The sequence below is a fragment of the Pagrus major genome, chromosome 1, assembly GCF_040436345.1.
Source record: "Pagrus major chromosome 1, Pma_NU_1.0".
NCBI classification, from domain to species: Eukaryota; Metazoa; Chordata; class Actinopteri; order Spariformes; family Sparidae; genus Pagrus; species Pagrus major.
Genome location: NC_133215.1, coordinates 2,044,724 through 2,063,524, shown reverse-complemented (window position 1 = coordinate 2,063,524; position 18,801 = coordinate 2,044,724). Strand labels below are relative to the sequence as shown.

Sequence of the window (18,801 nt, the reverse complement as noted above, 5' to 3'; positions counted from 1 at the left end):
CCTACCGGGCCCAAGAGGTCAAGGGGCCCTGAAGTCGTTGCGTGAAGTAACTATCTCAATAAGTCAAAAAGCAAAAAGGCTATGAATCTGAACTAATTTAGGTATTGCCCTTCTCCAGCTGGCCATCCAAAAAATGCACCAGAATACAGAAATCACATCACATCAGCTTCATGTATTAACTGTCGATTTCTGGAAAATCTTCAATACTAAATGTTCCTCTTCGAAGAAAACATTAAATCAGTGGAGTGTGAAAGTTGAGACCAGCTGACAGATCATTTTATGTCAGGACTTGATAGAAGGAGAGCTGCAGAACAACAAACTCTTCTGGTTTACAGTCTTACCTTTCTTCAGCAGAGTGGTCTCCATCCTTGAAGAAAATAGGCTGACCCATGGACCGGTCACTCTTCATGGACACTCTGCTGGGTGCAGGAGAGTCTTGTCTCTGCTGCTGAACCCTGATAGAAACAGACAGACAAACCAACGCACCTCTCAAACCTTCAACCACAAATTAATGTTCAAATGTATCAAAATCTAAAGTTGATTTAAAGAGAAGAAGTCCAGAAAAAACATCAGAGTTTGATGATCCAGTTTGGGACAATAACCAAAGTTCATATTATAAGTCAGATAAACTGGTTCTAGTAATCGTGTCATGTTGCTGATCATTCCTTCAGTTTGAAGCTACAACCCTTTTTAAAATGTGACATGAGATCAGAGGAGGTGGACAACATTAGAGGATATTACTAAAGCACCTCTTGGTTCCTTAAACCCACTGGCACTTTCACATGTGTCCCCTGTAATCAATGTAATAATCAACAGAGACAAACCTTTGTGGATGTGTTCAGCCAAAAGACATTTCATTATCGAAGCTTTGCTGATTCCAACAGTTACATATGTTGTCTTCAGACTTGAATGTGACTTTGCCTTCTTTCACATCAGCTGCACAAAACCTAAACTGCTGAAGAGATTGGCTGAATACAAATATGCCATCAGGACCCACGATCGCTAACTACCCCATGACATCACTACAATGTGACCCCACCAACCTGAACACTTTAAGAGCCATGACCAGTGAGGACATCCCAAAAGTATGGAGCTAGAACAGTCTCATAATTCATAAATGCACACAGAAATTCATAAATGCACAAAAAAGTTTCACAAATGTATTTGGGGATTTGTATATACATGTGACTCAAAACACAAATACATTTTCAATGCACACACAAATGTGTTTCATTTCATATATAAGTAAAACATATTCACATATAAAAATAAGACTCATAAACATATTTCCAATGCACACACAAATCTAAAAAATAATCACAAATACATGAATGTTAAAGTATTTGCAATCTTCATCAAATACGCATTTGGGGCTTGTTACATTCATATATGAACTGTTGGACCAGTATTTACAAAGTGCTTTTAATTTGTAAACCTCCCTGCATTTGTGTGTGAAACTTTTGAGACTCCCCTGACGTGACTCTGATCCACAAATGCGTTTTTTCTAAGAGGAGGTTGGCTGTAGCCAATCAGATGTCTCCCTCCTTTACAGCCAATCACGTGAGTGTCTCCCCCACGGGGTGATTATGACGTCAGAGCGATCGCTCTGCTGGAAGCTAGGACGGCGGAGACGAAAAATGGCCTCTGGCAGTTCAAACGTAAGTAAAAAGTACTCATTTCTTGTGAATATTTTACAAAAGTCATATTCCAGAATTATGAATGACTGTTTAGCATGAATCGTGACGCTAAATCAGGTCTGAAACCTGTTTTCAGTGACAGAAAGTAAATGCATTCAGCTGTATTTTTAGTTTGGTTGTTTATCGGCTGTGTTTACTATTTCGGGTGCTACCGTATGCTGGTTAGTTAGATGAATTAGTCCTCAAACACATCATACAGCTTGACATGTTAGAGTTAGCATTACAGAAGCAAGTTAGGTTTAAGTGTCAGGAGTCATTCACGCAGCGGCGTCATCGGCCGTAGCCTACGGCTCCGCTAATCGTCACGATTCATGCTAAACAGTCATTAATTCTGGAATATGACTTTTGTAAAATATTCACAAGAAATGAGTACTTTTTACTTACGTTTGAACTGCCAGAGGCCATTTTTCGTCTCCGCCGTCCTCGCTTCCAGCAGAGCGATCGCTCTGGCTTCCAGCAGAGACGTTCGACAGCACGGGCTACCGGTCTACCTGCCTGCCTGCCTGCCTGCGGTGCGCCTTTTACTGACGTCATAATCACCCCTCGTGGGGGAGACACTCACTGCGCCATTGCTCCTTTCCTCTCTTCTTGGAGTTAACCGCCGAAATCAGAATATCAACAGTAATTACCTGTAATACACATCATCTACATGCCAGAACACACTTGCTGTAAATTTTACAATATGTAACCGCGGAGTTATGCAGCAGGTTACTGTAATTAGTTTTGACCCATGATGCATTGCGGTATACAGTTAAAAATTGTAAAATGACAAAACAAGAAGATACTGTAAAATTTTGCTGTAAATTTTACAGCAATTTGTTACAGTGTATGTTTGCACTTGTATTGTCATTTTTGGAGATATACTGTTGATTCTGAGAGTATAGATCCAAAGAGGCAGAATTAATGTGTCATGTCACAACTTGATGAGCTTTATTTAGAGGACCAGTCTTCATTCCTTGAAGAGCAGCTCATTTTTTACTTCTTTATTACTTTTTCTTTCTTCCTGACCCATTGCAGCACTCGCCATGTTGTATTTGAGATTTTTAAGTAATCGACTGTGAAATGTCAGAAACAACTTCTCATCACATTTGAGAAAATGAAACCAGAGAGAGATCAACATCTTTAGTCCATAAATGATTTGAACAACTGATATCAAATCTGGAGGAAAATCATTTGCTCTCATTTGATCACTTGCTTCATGTATTAACTGTCGATTTCTGGAAAATCTTCAATACTAAATGTTCCTCTTCGAAGAAAACATTAAATCAGTGGAGTGTGAAAGTTGAGACCAGCTGACAGATCATTTTATGTCAGGACTTGATAGAAGGAGAGCTGCAGAACAACAAACTCATCTGGTTTACATTCTTACCTTTCTTCAGCAGAGTGGTCTCCATCCTTGAAGAAAATAGGCCGACCCATGGACCGGTCACTCTTGATGGACACACAGCTGGGTCCAGGTCCAGGTCCCGGTCCAGGTCCAGGTCCAGGTCCAGCAGAGTCTGGTCTCTGCTGCTCTGGGCTTCAACACAACACACACAGAGCTTTGAGTGTGAATCATGATGGTGGAGTGATTTGAGTGCTGAGCTGTGACATGGAGAAGAGTCATGGACAGTTAGAGATCCTCATCTCACCTCTGAGCTTTGGTCTGGCTGTCATGTTGCCCACACAGAGTGGTTTTAGAGGGAGGGCCTCCCTCCTCTGTCTCCTCACACTGATTCATAGCAGAGCCCACACCTTCACACAAACACAACAACATGATTTATCAGCATTCCTCTCAGTCACATGACAAACATACAGAGTCTGACTGGAGGAAACTAATGAAGCTTTCTGACACCAAATGATAAAAACACAAATCTGACAGTTTAGAATGAAGTTTAGAGTAAAACCAGCTCAACATTTAGTTTCTGACCACAGAGACCACAAAGAGCAGTTAAGACGCTTCAACAAGCCAAAATGAATATTTCAGCTCAGCAGAAGCTGCTGAATTCACGTCCACATCAAGTCACAGAGACTTTCTACCTTCATCTGTAGGAAACACTGGAGCAGAGCTCAGACTGTCAGTCCATTCATTGATCAGCTGATTGACAGATCATTACAGGACAGCAGTTTGAATGATTTACACTCATTTTTCCTGCAAAAATAACAAACATGAGCTTCAGACTTCTTCACTGTCTTTATAATTTAAACCTTTGTGCTGCTGGATGTCAGACTTATTAATAGTCGAGTCTAAACAGCTGATGGATTGTTAGAAAAACTGATGAAACTAAGTTGATAATGAAGATAATGGTCAGCAGAATCCTGAACTGAGAGAGAAGAAGCTTCTTATTGATCCATCAGGAAGAATCAATAGAGTGGAAGCTGCAGCCAGGAAGCCAATCACAGAGCAGCTGGTGTAGTTCTGCTGTCAGTCCACTAGATGTCCTCAGTCATCTACAGTCACTACAGAGCTGCTCAGTAAACACATAAATGTCTGCAGGAGGAGAAACTCGGATCTCTGTAAAATCCACTGACAGACAGAATGAGAGTGAAGATCTGGAGCTGAACTCACAGAAGTTTCTCACATCACCACTCAGAGTGCTTCTTCACATTTGCTCAGGAAGCTGCTGAGAGACACTTTGACTGAAGAGGTGAGAGGACAGAAGGGGCTGAGCCTGCTGGTATGGAGGACTCTGCATCTCTACTGTGATTGGACGACAGTCTGTGTCAGTGAATGTCCAGTAAAACATTCATCAATACGATAAACAGATGGACGATTATATTTCATTACACACGTGTGACATGTTGAACTGAACAGATTTCATACAGAGAAATAAAATATTGTTGACTAAATAAATCTTCATACTCTGACCAGGTTATTCTATAAATCAACAAACTGGAGTCTGAAGAGCATTTTTGGTTTGGCTGCAGCTTCATGTCTCAGAACAGTTCAATACTAAATACTTGATGGTTATTATCTACTGACAGATGCATCAATGCTGCACAGTGTCCCAAACTAATCAACACTTTACATTCAATATGTGATCAATAGTCAACGTGCTTCCATGTTGCATTAATGCAGAGTTGGAACTAAACCTCGACTGTTCTGAGAACTTGATGAACGTTGTCTTGTTTTAAAATGATGTGCGAGTTATGTGCAGCTGTTGTCCGTCGGCGATAATCAAACGTAGGCCTCATAAATACTATTCAGTGTTTCACTCTCACTGTCGTCAGCACAAAGTCACAAAACAGCGGTGGAAGCAGCTCACAGCGACACACAGGCAGACTAGAGAGATGCTCTGCAGGCCAGCACACCAGTTTAACGTCAGGCTGGTGTTGTCACCACACTGACACTTTGGACTTTGATGCAATACCTTGAAAAGTACTGACGATCGATACGTGTTCGATACCACGGAGAAACACTGACACAACTTTGAGGACATAAACTTTAGATTGTTAGCAACATATTTATATCTGTCAAATTAAAATGATATCGGCCCGAGCTCTGTCGGCCCACTGGGAAAATGGGCGGTGTGCCAGAGGATCAGTCCGGCCCTGCCTTCATCACACTGTCATCATTCAAATCAAACATTCATCTGAACTCAAACATGATCTACAACAGAACTTTTACACTCATCAGCTTCTCTCTTCCTGCTCACACAGACGTCTCTGACCTTCAGAGGAGGAAGTTCACTCATTAAACTTGTGTTTGAACTGATGGCTGCATTAAAGGACACCTTCAAACTATCTGACACAGTCTGTCAAACCTCAAATAAATGATGATGTCACACAGGAACATTTCCACCAACAGAAAAGCAGAGTTTCACTCACTCGACTTATTTCCACGAGTGTCCGTCAGTCCAGCAGCTCACTTGTGTCCTGATCAGGTGTGTGTAGAAAAAGAGGATTAGATTGATCTCAGTGTGACCAGCGCCTTCAATACAAACTCCTCCCAGCAGCATTCAAACACTATAAACCAGTGTGAAGCTGCTGCACAGGACAAAGTTCAGCTTTTATTCTTTTATTAGCAGCTGATCAAATGATACCTTCAACCAGTAGGTGATTTGTTAATTTTTAACACGGGGGATGGCCCAATGGGAGCACCACCCTGCCCCGACACACGTATGTACACCTCCCAAAGGACATTGTTGCAGGACGCCTTAACCATAACTGTGACTTTTCTAATTCTACAACTCCATTTTATCCAGTTATCTTCCTTCTCTCCCTTCTACATCCCCCCTCAAATCGCCTACTGCCTTTAACCCCCGACGTCTCTTTATACCATCACAGTTCAGCTCTCGACCAAAGTCTTTGTGTCTCAGAGTTTCTCCACTGAACACACACAACAACTGAACTCTGCACACAAAGTGTGAAAACTCAAACCTGCTGCATCAAAACCAAACTCCAGAGGAGGAGGAGGAGGAGCAGCAGGAGGAGGAAGAGGCGGAGGGGGAGGAGGAGGAGGAGGAGGAGGAGGAGGAGGAGGAGGAAGAGGAGGAAGAGCAGGAGGAGGAGGAGGAGGAGGAGGAGGAGTAAGAGGAGGAGGAGTAAGAGGAGGAGGAGGAGGAGGAGTAAGAGGAGGAGGAGGAGGAGGAGGAGGAGGAGGAGGAGGAGGAGGAGGAGGAAGGTGATCAGCTGGTTATATTCTGTATTATCATGTACGACTCATCATTTGTATTATTAAACACAAGTTCCTCTAAACTGAACTCGACCAAATGTTCTTGTCACTTTCCACCGCTGGAAACTTTGAGAGACAAACTGTTCTGTGTATAAAAATATTATTATCGTTAATAACTTCACATTCAAAGCCATCAGCTGACCTTCAGACGTGTTTGTCCAACAGAGACCTCAATAAAAACAATAAACAGGCTTCATAAAATCATTTCAGTGTCAAAGTCCCAACAACAGGTCCAGTATCAGAGTCCAACCCGTCCCCTGAGGCAGAGACATGATTTCTACTTCCTGCTCTGATTCTAACAGCCTGCAGAATAAAACGCTCTCAATAAAGCAACATGTTCACGACTCCAGTGTTAACAGACACTGATGTGTTGAACTGACTGACAGTGAGATCAGCCTGCAGTCACCTCACCATGTAGTGGCAAATGAGAAACTGGGTCATGATCATGCGTGTGATCAGATTTTTGAATATCCCCTGCAGTCCCAACTGTGCTCTGATTGAGCTTGAGGCTGATAAAAGACCAATGTTTGATGCACCGTTTTATATTGACGATGTTGAAATAAATGAGCAACAGGTGCTGCCACAGGTCACCCAAGGCCACAGAAGGGGCCTGAGTAAGACATGTGTAGGTTCTTCAGAGCACATCCAAGAATGAGAATAATAAGTGACAAACCCAGGATCATCATAAAGGTAAAAGGATGGTCCAGAGGGGCGTGGGGACCCTGGACCACGGGTATAAAAAGGGGAGAATTGGCGAGAGGCCTCAGTTTCCCCGGGGTAGCTCACGGATGTATATTTTCTGTTTTTGGGAATAAACACCTTTTGGACTGAGGACCTGCTGCTTTGCCTTTGAGTTTTTGGACTTCAACCTTGAGTGGATTTTCAGAGTCAGGTAGTGCATTAATTGGAAAGATAAGAAAAGTAGTCTCCCACTACAACCACACTGTATTATTGGTGACCAGGTAGTGATGCAGGTGTTCAGGGAGCTGAACATGACTTCATACAGCAGAGCCTGTGACTGTGGACACTGAAACGTTCCTCCAACAATAACATTGTTAGAACATGTAGAGAACGTGATGGAACGTTACAGGAACGTTTCCTGTTAGTTGGGACTGTGTTGACTTACTGAGTCTCTGAGGGAACTTTAAACACTGGAGGTGGCTCTTGATGGACACACAGCAGGGCTCAGGTTCAGTTCAGGTCCAGGTCCAGGTCCAGGTCCAGGTCCAGGTCCAGGTCCAGGTTCAGGTCCAGGTCCAGGTTCAGGTCCAGGTTCAGGTTCAGGTTCAGGTTCAGGTCCAGGTCCAGGTCAGTCTGGTCTCTGCTGCTCTGGGCTTCAACACAACACACACAGAGCTTTGAGAATAACCCTCCAGTCTGATCTGTAATGTGGTCTGTAGTTTTTCCTGCTCAGGTTTGCTTTGTCAGCAGTCTCTTGTGGAGCCCCTGCAAGGTCCAGGAGTGAACCCCAGAATTTGTGTTGACTCAGCAGAATCCATGAATCTGTAACACACTGCATTTAAATACTGAAATACATTTGTTTCATGTGTTGGGTTCAAGATGATGATACACCGATGATTCATCCAATCACTGCCAAGTATGTTTTAAAGTACCTGCTGTTCTGGCTTGTTCTTTAAAGGTCTTTTAAAGTTTGCCGTCTCAACAGAGTTCCGCTTCTTGACTCGCACATTAAAAACGGTCCAAATCACAACACTGCAGTCGCTGATTCTGTTGCCTTCATTTGATTTATTGACACTTTGAAACCAGACAAAAAACTGCCCGGGTCAAGAAATGCAGAGGTTTGGATTGTTTTGCTGCCTCTGAGAGTTTTTATCTGAACTGGGACTGTTGACAGTTTGCAGTCTTTTCCAACAACACAAGAGTTACGCTTTTTTCTCGATTGGTCATGTTGTCATTTTGCTCTTTTTCTGTAGTTTTCTCAACATGTAGTATGTCGGGGTGCTTTCCTTGACAGTACTGGCATGTTGTCCTTCTTTTACAGGTTCTGCTCATGTGACCTCTGGTTAGACAACCAAAGCAGAAGCTGTTTCTGTTCAACAGTTGCACTTCAGCATTGTGTGGTTGAGCCTTCAACATTTCACATTCAACCAATAAATGTTTGCCTGTTCTACAAATGCAACAGTTATCATTACACTTACTGGTTCACAGTTTGTTCAGTTGTTGGTTCATTTCTTGACTTGAATTTTTACTGATCTTCACTCCAGTTGCCGTGGCGATGTTGCCACTCGTACCCTTGTATTTAGTTTGTTGTTGGAGTCTGTTGCTGTGTTTCCTTTTACGATGTTTCTCTTGAAACACATTGAATCCTGTATGTCACCAAAGATCAGATCTTGCAAAATGCAGACTTGCCTTTCGATGAATGCAACGAGGTCAGAGAATCTGGCCCTCTGAGTTCCTATGCTGCTGTTCTCCACCGTTCCTTTAGTTTATATGGCAGCTTTGATACAATGAACTTTAGAGTAGATGTAAGATCCAGGTCTTCCATGTCTTTCAGTTCTTTCATAGTATTGCAACATCCTCTGAGGTAAATTGCGCAGACATGTAATTCATTTCCATCATCAGATTTGATAGACCCCCAGTTGAGAGCCTTCTCCATGGCAGCATTGTATTTTATGTTCCGTCTTCAAAGTGAACTTTCAGCTCTGTGCTTCAGCTTATCCTTTGTTTGGTTTCATATGAACACAGCTCCTCACTTATTCCTTTGTTTGACCACTAGTTTATTGCTCAAGGTAGTCAAGTCTATCTTCATCATTACTGGTCTTATTTTCAATACCATGAATGTTTTAAAATGTAAAGTGTCGCCATGAAATACTGGTATTTGTCACCAAGTGACGTCACCAGTTTTAATGTGAAACTTTAGCTGTGAAACATCATCTGAAGCTTTAATGTTTCACCTCCATCAGTCAGAGATGATCTCTGTCTGTATCTGTGTGGATCTGCTGCCTCCTGCTGGTCACTCTGCAGTCTGACACTCTGCTGCTCTGCACCAGCTCAAATCAACCACTTCCTGTTACTGACGAGGAACCTAAAGAAGAAGGAAGGGTCATCACGTCACTGGATCTCTGGTGTCAGACTGTGGTGACGGCTGTATTGAAGTCTATGGGAGATGATGGAGAAACACACTAAAACACACACAAGAGGAGGAGGACAGAGGACTGATAGAGAGCTTCATCACATGGTGCAACAGCAGCCACCTGAAGCTCAGCATCAGTAAGACCAAGGAGGTGGTGGTGGACTACCAGAGGAACAGGAGGCCCCCTGACCCAGTCATCATCCAGGGAGGAAGTGGAGAGGGTGGACTCATACAAGTACCTTGGGGTCCACATCAACAATAAACTGGACTGGTCTCACAACACTGATGTCCTCTTCAGGAAGGGACAGAGCAGGCTGTTGTTCCTGAGGAGACTCAGATCATTGGGGGTTTGTAACAGGCTCCTGAAGACCTTCTACCAGTCTGTGGTGGCCAGCGTACTCTTCTTTGCTGTGGTGTGTTGGTGAGGTGGCATCAAGACTGGTGAGGTCAGCAGGCTAAACCAGCTGGTGAGGAGGGCCCGCTCCGTGGTTGGACTGGAACTGGACAGTCTGGAGACGGTGGCTGAGAGGAGGATGAAGGACAAATAAAAAGCCATCTTGAATAACCCCTCATCCTCTCCTCGATGAGCTGCGGCAGACGCCCAGCTCATTCAGCCATCGCATCGTCCCACCCAGGTGCAAAACTGAGCGCTTCAGGTGCTCCTTTGTATCCACCGCCATCACACCAAAAACAAAAGCTAAACAAAGTACAACCAAAAAGCAAAGAACAAATCAAGGGATGATGTGAGAAAACAGGAATGAAAATCCAGGAGACTCCAGGGGACCAGGAGGCAGCGGTAATGAGCAGAGAAGTGTCGTAGTCCACAGAACATTTCTGGAGCTTCACAGTAAAACAGAGTTGCAGCGTTCTGCTGAACAGCTGAAGCAGCTGGAGATGATTTAAACATCAGTTGTCTCCATACAGCTCATCTACTGTAATGTCTGTAATGTAAACTGATTGTTGTTTTTGTTTTTTAAATCAGGCCCATCTTATTTATAGTAGTTGTGCAGATGTTCCTGCATTAATGTCATAAAAAGTGATTCTGGAATAATTTAAATTCTTCTATTGTTGAAAAACCTATTGGACCTACATTTAGATACATGAGCCTCATTTAGATTGAAAACAACTATTTCTAATTGCTTTTTAATTTATTGTTCAAGTGTAAATTATATTGTAATTCTAAATAAAACACAAAATAATAATAATAATGAGGCTGTAGAGTTTAACAGATGTATTTTGAGTCACAGAAAAAAAAATTACAAGAAAAGTGTGATTAAAATATGGATTTAAAGTATTTAACATCTTAAGATAAATCTTTAATACATTTCAATTTAGTTAGAAATTATATGCACTTGTATGTTTATATATATATTTAAGATTTGTTTTGTATTCATAAATTATGATTAAATAAGGAAGCCTGTGGTGTATTATTAGCTAAAGATGAGTGGAGACGGGCAGGGACATAAATTCACTGCTTCTCAAACTTGTAATTAGAGTTGACTGTTTTTCTTAATCACTATTCTTTTGTTGGTTTGTTTATTATTTGTTTTGTTGGTCACCATGCACGAAAAGTTTAAGCTTTTACAAAGTCAAGGTTCATTTGTTTAACATTTTACAAACCAGGTTGCAGAATGAGATTTAGTGTCAGTTCCTTTACGCCTCATCAGAGAATCAGGACAAAACTAAATCAAACACAACTTCCTGTCCTTACTTCTTGAGCTCTGTAACAGTGTGTTAATAAGTGTCGCTGGGTCTCGTCTTCATCACAATAAATCACAGGACATATTTCAGAGCATCTCTACTGCTCTCTCTCAAGCAAAGAATATCAATCATCATTTCTACTTTAATTCTGGAAACTACTGTACAAATACATTTCTAATTAAAGGCTTTGTTAAATACGAAAACAAGATATTCAACCTTGTTGTTGACCAATTATTCAAAGATTAAGAACATAAAACAATAACTTGATTCTGCTTATTTTAACAAAACCATTTATTAGAGAATCATATTTGTTCAATGTTAAATAATCATTATATTTGGCTGATAAAATACTTATTTGTGATTGGTTATGTGTGTTGTATATATTTTCAACTGATTTAAACATTCACAAAAACAGTTTTTAACATTTTGAAACATTGATGAGGCTCAGTGTCTTTAATTATAACACATGATACTTCCCTGAACTCTCACCAACATCAACAAGACAGAAGATCAGCTGTGAGGACCCTCCAACACTCCTGCAGCTCAGCAGCTGATGTGGACACTTCAAGCCTCCAGGTCACATGACAAAGGACGAAGGAGACGTCTGGTGTCCAACACATATTATATTCACACACTGTGATTTTTATATAACAGAGAACAATGTGGGAAAACTCATCAGACAGGAAATATTCAAAGCACATTATTGTTATATGTTTTAAAAAGGGCTCTTTAAATGTAGACTCAGTCTGAACTGACTCCTGTTGGTATCACCCAAAGCATGATGGGAAGTGTGGTCCTCACAACTCTGAACTGATTCAACTCAACTGGTAATAAAAAACATTTGGAGCAACAAAATGTGTGTGTGTGTGTGTGTGTCCCTCCTACAGAGACACTGAGGAACCAGGCCAGAACATGAACCCAGGATAAAGAGGTTGAGTGAATGTGGTGTTGAAGGTGTGGAGGTGGATCAGTGAGTCAGAGGAGACTCTGTAGAAGGACAGAGTGCCAGCAGGACAGTCCACATACACTGCTACTCTGTTAGAGACAGAGGAGGAGGAGGAGGAGGAGGAGGAGGAGGAGAGGTCTGTTCTTCTCTTATTGTGCCAGACAGAGTAACGACCACCATCAGTGCAGAACAGACTCCAGGACTGATTATTCCCTCCAAACACACAGTCAACACCTTCTCCTCTCCTCCTGATTCCTCTGTAACTCACTGATATTTGAACCCTTCCTCTCCACTCGACCTCCCAGTAACAGTGACCAGTCAAACCATTTCTACACAGCAGCTGACAGTACTCAAACCTCTCTGGATGATCAGGATATGGCTGATACTCTCTCACATGTGTCACCTTCCTGTTGTTGTCAGACAGTTTGAGGTTTGTGTTCACTGTGTTTGTGTCCACTGTGAGTTCACAGACATCTGATGGAGAGAACAAGACACAATACAGCAGCAGTTTATCATCTAACACAGCTGATGGTTTATTTGTTGCTTTATTAACAGACTGACTGTTAATTAGATCAAAACTTCACAATGACTCATCTTTTTGGATCTTCTTTCAAACTGACAGTTGAATGCAGATACACAAGCTTTAGATTTAAACTACTTTAACATGTGCTGCCTTGTTTTCATCAGTCAAAGTGAACACACACTTACACTTCCTCACACCAGGTTTCAGCCTCTGCTCTCCACCATGTTCCACCCTGGAGGAAGAAACAAAGTCAGAATGAACCTTCAGAAGCTTCCTCATCAATGATCTTCATAAAGCTTCACTCAGATCACCATGAAGACAAAACAGCTGCATTTATAAAACACACTTCATACACACACTCAGACTTTACATCAAATATTCACAAGCAACTACTAAATAATAAAAAGCTGGTCGACTGAATAATCACTGAATAAATTCATTTTCCTGACATTTAATAATGTGAAGTGACAGAATCGACCGCAGTGGAAAATATATGAAACATAAAATAAAACTTTGAACCTCGACTTTTAAAACAAAACAAACGAGACGTCCTCAAAGTGTTCAGAAAAAAATCCTGACAACTGGACAAACTCCTTCTGATGAACATCAGGTCAGATCAGGTATCTAAACACTTTCTGACAGCAAACTTAATGCTTTTAAACATCTTTTAAAGAAAATCAAAGAACATTAAATAACCTGGCAACAACTAATGAATGCATGTTGGAGCTGGCGGATATGAAACCATCTCATGTTGACCTGAATGAACTGTGTTCTCCTGTTGTGTCAATCATGAAACAGAAACTCTTCACACGTCTCAAACTAAATCTTAAATGTCTAAATGTTGTAGCTTTCATTCACAGCTGGCTTCAAATAATTAACTTGAACAACAGAAATGTGTAAATAATAACTCAACATGAAGAACAATATCACTGCGGAGCACTATAGCACGTTAATACTGACAGGCTGTTAAAACCTCTCCACGTAAAACTGAACAGTCTTATTTCCACACTGAACTTTATAATCCTGTTATCTCACAGTTAAATATGAGAAAAGCTTCAATCACTGATGACAACACGCTGGTTTTAAACATCAGGGTTCAGATATCATCACTGGTGGAGTCTTTGCTGTCTGTCCTGTAGGGGGCAGTGCTTTTCATAATGTAGCTCTACTTACAAACAAACTCTGGTAATTGTGTGACCGTGTGCTACATGTTGCTATCAGCTACATCACCAGAAACTACAACTCAAACATGAATGAGAGTTGAAGCATTCAGTGTCTGAATGTTGAAACACTTGACACACATCAGCAGCTCTGCTGAATCACTGATCATCTGAACTAACATGCAGCACAAAGTTTAACTAAACAAAAGATGTCGTCCAGCTTCAGATCACACAGATAATTACAACCAAACAACTGGACTCACACAGAGAACGTTCAGACCGTCTGACCTTCAGCTGACAGCAAACGAGATCACATCCTCACCAAAACTGACTCTGTTGTTCTTTGACTTCATGAAAATGACTTCTTCTCTCTCTTTTATTTAGCTGTTAACATTAACATCTGCAGCTGTGGACATGTTTTCTCTCTTCATCTGTTTAAACAGTTCATTAAAGTTCAGTGAGCTCCTGCTGAAGAGGTCACCAGTTTAAAAAGACCTCTCTCCCCTCAGTGAACATGCTTGTGGACCACAGGTTAGTCACTGTGGTTCCTTGTTAAAAGTGGACAGCCCTGTCCAGATTCTGTTGATACCAAACAGGGAAAATAAAACTTAGTTTCTTCCCTGAAGACTCCTGAGTCTGTCTTTAGTTTGATGACAATCAATAAAATGTATTTACTTCTACATGAGAGCAGGAAGCTGTCTGGCCGAACATAAAAAGATGAGATGAAAGTTACACTCATGAGTGATACACAGCTTTTATATTTACATACATAACATTAAATAATGTGACTTTCATGAGTCTGGTCATTATCTTAAAATTTAAGATCTTTTTTACAAATAACACAATGAATCTCCAGAACAACTAAATGTACGTTGAGCTGAGCTGTTTTTTGACTTCTGTTTCCACGATCAAGAATCAACTTTACTCTTGATGAGTTTTTATTCTGGTTAATCAACACTGAACGTTATTTGTCAAACAGAGTGTGTGTTACAGTTTCATTAAATGATCAACAGCAGATGGTGCTGTGATGTTAGTCAGGAGGTCAGTCTCAGTGTGGACAGGGACTCTCAGCACATCAGTTACTGTCTTCACTGTTATCAGCAGTGCTGCTGGTTCAGACTGTGAACCAACAGTCCTCAGCTTGTCAGTGTGACAGAGAAACAGTGTGTGAGCTCTTGTTGTCTGTTCATACCTGAGAGTGTCCAGTCTCCAGTCTGGATCCTCGAGTCCAGCCGACAGCAGCTTCACTCCTGAGTCTCCTGGATGATTGTAGCTCAGGTCCAGCTCTCTCAGATGGGAGGGGTTGGATCTCAGAGCTGAGGCCAGAGAAGTACAGCCTTCCTCTGTGATCAGACAGCCTGACAGCCTGGAGTGGAAGAAGAAGAGCAAAGTTGAGCTGCAGAGTTTGAGGAAATATTGGATTTAAAAGTTAGCTTCACCTAAGGAAAACATTTCATCACCATTCTCAGGCGACAGCATCTGTGACATCATAAAAACACCTGTGAAGATAGTGACTGAATCACAGAGTGCTGAGGTTAAAAAAGGGGCAACGTCTCCACCAACTCTTGGGATAAATATCTGTCTGATGTTCCACTTTCTTCAGCAGCTAGTCTCTCGCTGTGTCTGTCAGCTGTTTGCTGCTGGGCAGGTAGTGTACAGAGGGTCTGTCAGAGCTTGTTTGATGAAAATAGCTGCTGTTGAAAAAGGTGCTGATAAGGGCAGAGAGACTGAATCAAAACAGTAAAGTTGTGGGTCGTAAAAACAAAACAATGAGCTCAAAAATGCTTCAACAGTCTTAAGAGCTGAGGGGTAAAGCGACCTGGTGACAAGTCTCTGTGGGTTTGTCACTTTGATCCATTCCATTCATATTACACAGACATTTAAACCATTGTTAATGTTAAAATACTGATTAGAGTTGCTTTAATCAGCGGTGAGCAATCGGCAAAAAAAAAAAAGATATTAGAGTCCATTTAAATTCAATCACAATTCACAACAAAACATTCATCAATTTTAAAATGTCCTGCAGACTACAGCCAGAGCTGAAATAGCTTATGAATTTCTCCATTTACTCCATTAAAACAGAATATTTCATTAAAGATAGTTCTTGTTTGGCACAAGCTCCTCATCCACCATGGTGCTAGCTATAACTCACGCTGCATTATTCAAAATGTGTTTCCCTAGTATGGAAGCAAGTTTTTCTGTGAGAAAGAGAGTGAAAAAGTGAAAAAAGTCCTCTTTTTCAAGAGGATCGTAAAGGTTCATTTGTGTTTTTGTATTACATTGTTGTATTGCATCTTCTTTTTTTTCGTGAGAAAATGTTTTTCACTCTGAATAAAAAAAGAAACATTCTCACTTGCCCCTCAGGGCTTATGTGCCCAAGGAAGAGTCACAGGAAGCTATTTGGCTCCAGACTGTGACCATCAATAGAGACAGTGCGACTAAACTAACTAAAAACAAAACAAAAAAAATATGATGACATGAAGAATGACAGGTCTCTGATAATAAAACCTAACCTTAATGTTTATGTATGATAGAGTAAGTATAAACAAGACCTAACATTATTTAAACACAGTCTAAACTATTTGTTATTTTTATCATTTCCGGTTTTAGGAGCTGCTGCAGCCTCTCTCCCAAAATAATAGAGTATAGATAATAGAGTAATATAATGGAGTAATACTCCAAATATATATATATATATATATATATATATATATATATATATATATATATATATATATATATATATATATATATATATATGTACATATAAATGTATTGTGTTTCTTGATGATTTATGTGGTGCTCGTAAATTTTGCACCGGTGCTCCTAAAATTCAGTCAGGAGCACCAGTGCTACAAGTGGAAAAAAGATAGTTTGGAGCCCTGCTACATAGTTGTTGTTGATGTTGTATATTAAATAGATTTAAACTTGTATATCCATTAACATGCAAAGTGTTCTCTCTTAAATAGGGTATGAATCCTGACCTGAGAGTCTCCAGTTTACAGTGTGGACTCTTCAGTCCAACAGACAGCTGCTTCACTCCTGAATCCTGCAGGTCGTTGTTACTCAGGTCCAGCTCTCTCAGACTAGAGGACTGGGAGCTGAGAACTGAGGGCAGAGCTTCACAGCTTCTCTCTGACAGATTACAGCCACTCAGCCTGAATGAGAGTTAGTGACAAAGACAAACACTGATACTGTTTCTGTCTTATACAATATAAAACACATCACATTTCTATGGACTGGGTCTTTATAGTCTCAAGTATATTACTGGGATCTGCCAATAATTAATAAAGTAATAAATTACTGCAGAATTACTCCTAAATTATACTCATATCTCTGGGATTTAACCTGACATGAACTACAAAGTGACAGTTTTCTTCTATTTCATAGATACATTAATCTGTAGAGGTACAATCAAACTAAAGGAACAATATGCATGTTTTTCAACTGATCAACTAATCAATCTGATGACTAAATCTTTGGACTCTTATGTGATTGATATTTGATATTAGGAGATTCATTAGTGGAGAAAAACTCTACATGTGTGATACAGTATCTGTTCACCTACAGAGCTTTGTTGGAGGCTTTGACCACTGGCAGCAGCCTCAGAAGAGCCTCCTCTGAAGCACAGTATTTCTTCAGGTCAAACACGTCCAGATCTTCTTCTGATGACAGTAAGATGAAGACCAGAGCTGACCACTGAGCAGGAGACAGTTTATCTGTGGAGAGACTTCCTGATGTCAGGTACTGTTGGATCTCCTCCACTAGAGAACCATCATTCAGTTCATTCAGACAGTGGAACAGATTGATGCTTCTCTCTGGAGACAGATTCTCACTTATCTTCTTCTTGATGTACTTCACTGTTTCCTGATTGGTCTGTGAGATACTTCCTGTGTGTGTCATCAGACCTCGTAGGAGAGTCTGATTGGTCTGCAGTGAAAGACCAAGGAGGAAGCGGAGGAACAGGTCCAGGTGTCCATTTGGACTCTGTAAGGCCTCGTCCACAGCACTCTGGTAGAGATGTTTTGGTTCAGGTTTGTCTCTGAATAGTTTAGACCACCGGGAGGTTTGTTTTTCTTCTGCCAGCAGATTGACTCCAGAGTTGATGAACGTCAGATGGACATGAAGAGCAGCCAGAAACTCCTGAACACTCAGATGGACGAAGCAGAACACCTTGTCCTGGTACAGTCCTCTCTCCTCTTTAAAGATCTGTGTGAACACTCCTGAGTACACTGAGGCTGCTCTGATATCGATGCCACACTCTGTCAGGTCTGATTCATAGAAGATCAGGTTTCCTTTCTGCAGCTGCTCAAAAGCCAGTTTTCCCAGAGACTCAATCATCTTCCTGCTCTCTGGAGTCCAGTGTGGATCTGTCTCAGCTCCTCCTTCATACTTGACCTTCTTCACTTTGGACTGAACCACCAAGAAGTGGATGTACATCTCAGTCAGGGTCTTGGGCAGCTCTCCTCCCTCTCTGGTCTTCAACACATCCTCCAGAACTGTAGCAGTGATCCAGCAGAAGACTGGGATGTGGCACATGATGTGGAGGCTTTGTGATGTCTTGATGTGGGAGATGATTCTGCTGGCCTGCTCCTCATCTCTGAATCTCTTCCTGAAGTACTCCTCCTTCTGTGGGTCAGTGAACCCTCTGACCTCTGTCAGCACGTCAACACACTCAGGAGGGATCTGATTGGCTGCTGCAGGTCGTGTGGTTATCCAGAGGCGAGCAGAGGGAAGCAGTTTCCCCCTGATGAGGTTTGTCAGCAGCACATCCACTGAGGTGGACTCTGTAACATCAGTCAGGATCTCAGTGTTGTGGAAGTCCAGAGGAAGTCGACACTCATCCAGACCGTCAAAGATGAACACAACCTGGAACTCTTCAAAGCTGCAGATTTCTGTGGTTTCAGTGAAGAAGTGATGAACAAGCTCCACCAAGCTGAACTTTTTCTCTTTCAGCACATTCAGCTCTCTGAAAGTGAATGGAAATGTGAACTGTATGTCCTGGTTGGCTTTGTCTTCAGCCCAG

General features: G+C 41.4%; 1 long non-coding RNA gene across 1 annotated transcript; it reads right to left on the bottom strand.

The window, feature by feature from the left end:
* Positions 1–3,166: 3,166 nt before the first annotated feature.
* Positions 3,167–7,522, bottom strand: LOC141014956 (uncharacterized). The gene is made up of 3 exons (XR_012180533.1): positions 7,478–7,522; positions 3,329–3,431; positions 3,167–3,216 (listed from the first exon to the last, which is right to left on the bottom strand). It is a non-coding gene; the product is annotated as an uncharacterized lncRNA (long non-coding RNA).
* Positions 7,523–18,801: the final 11,279 nt, after the last annotated feature.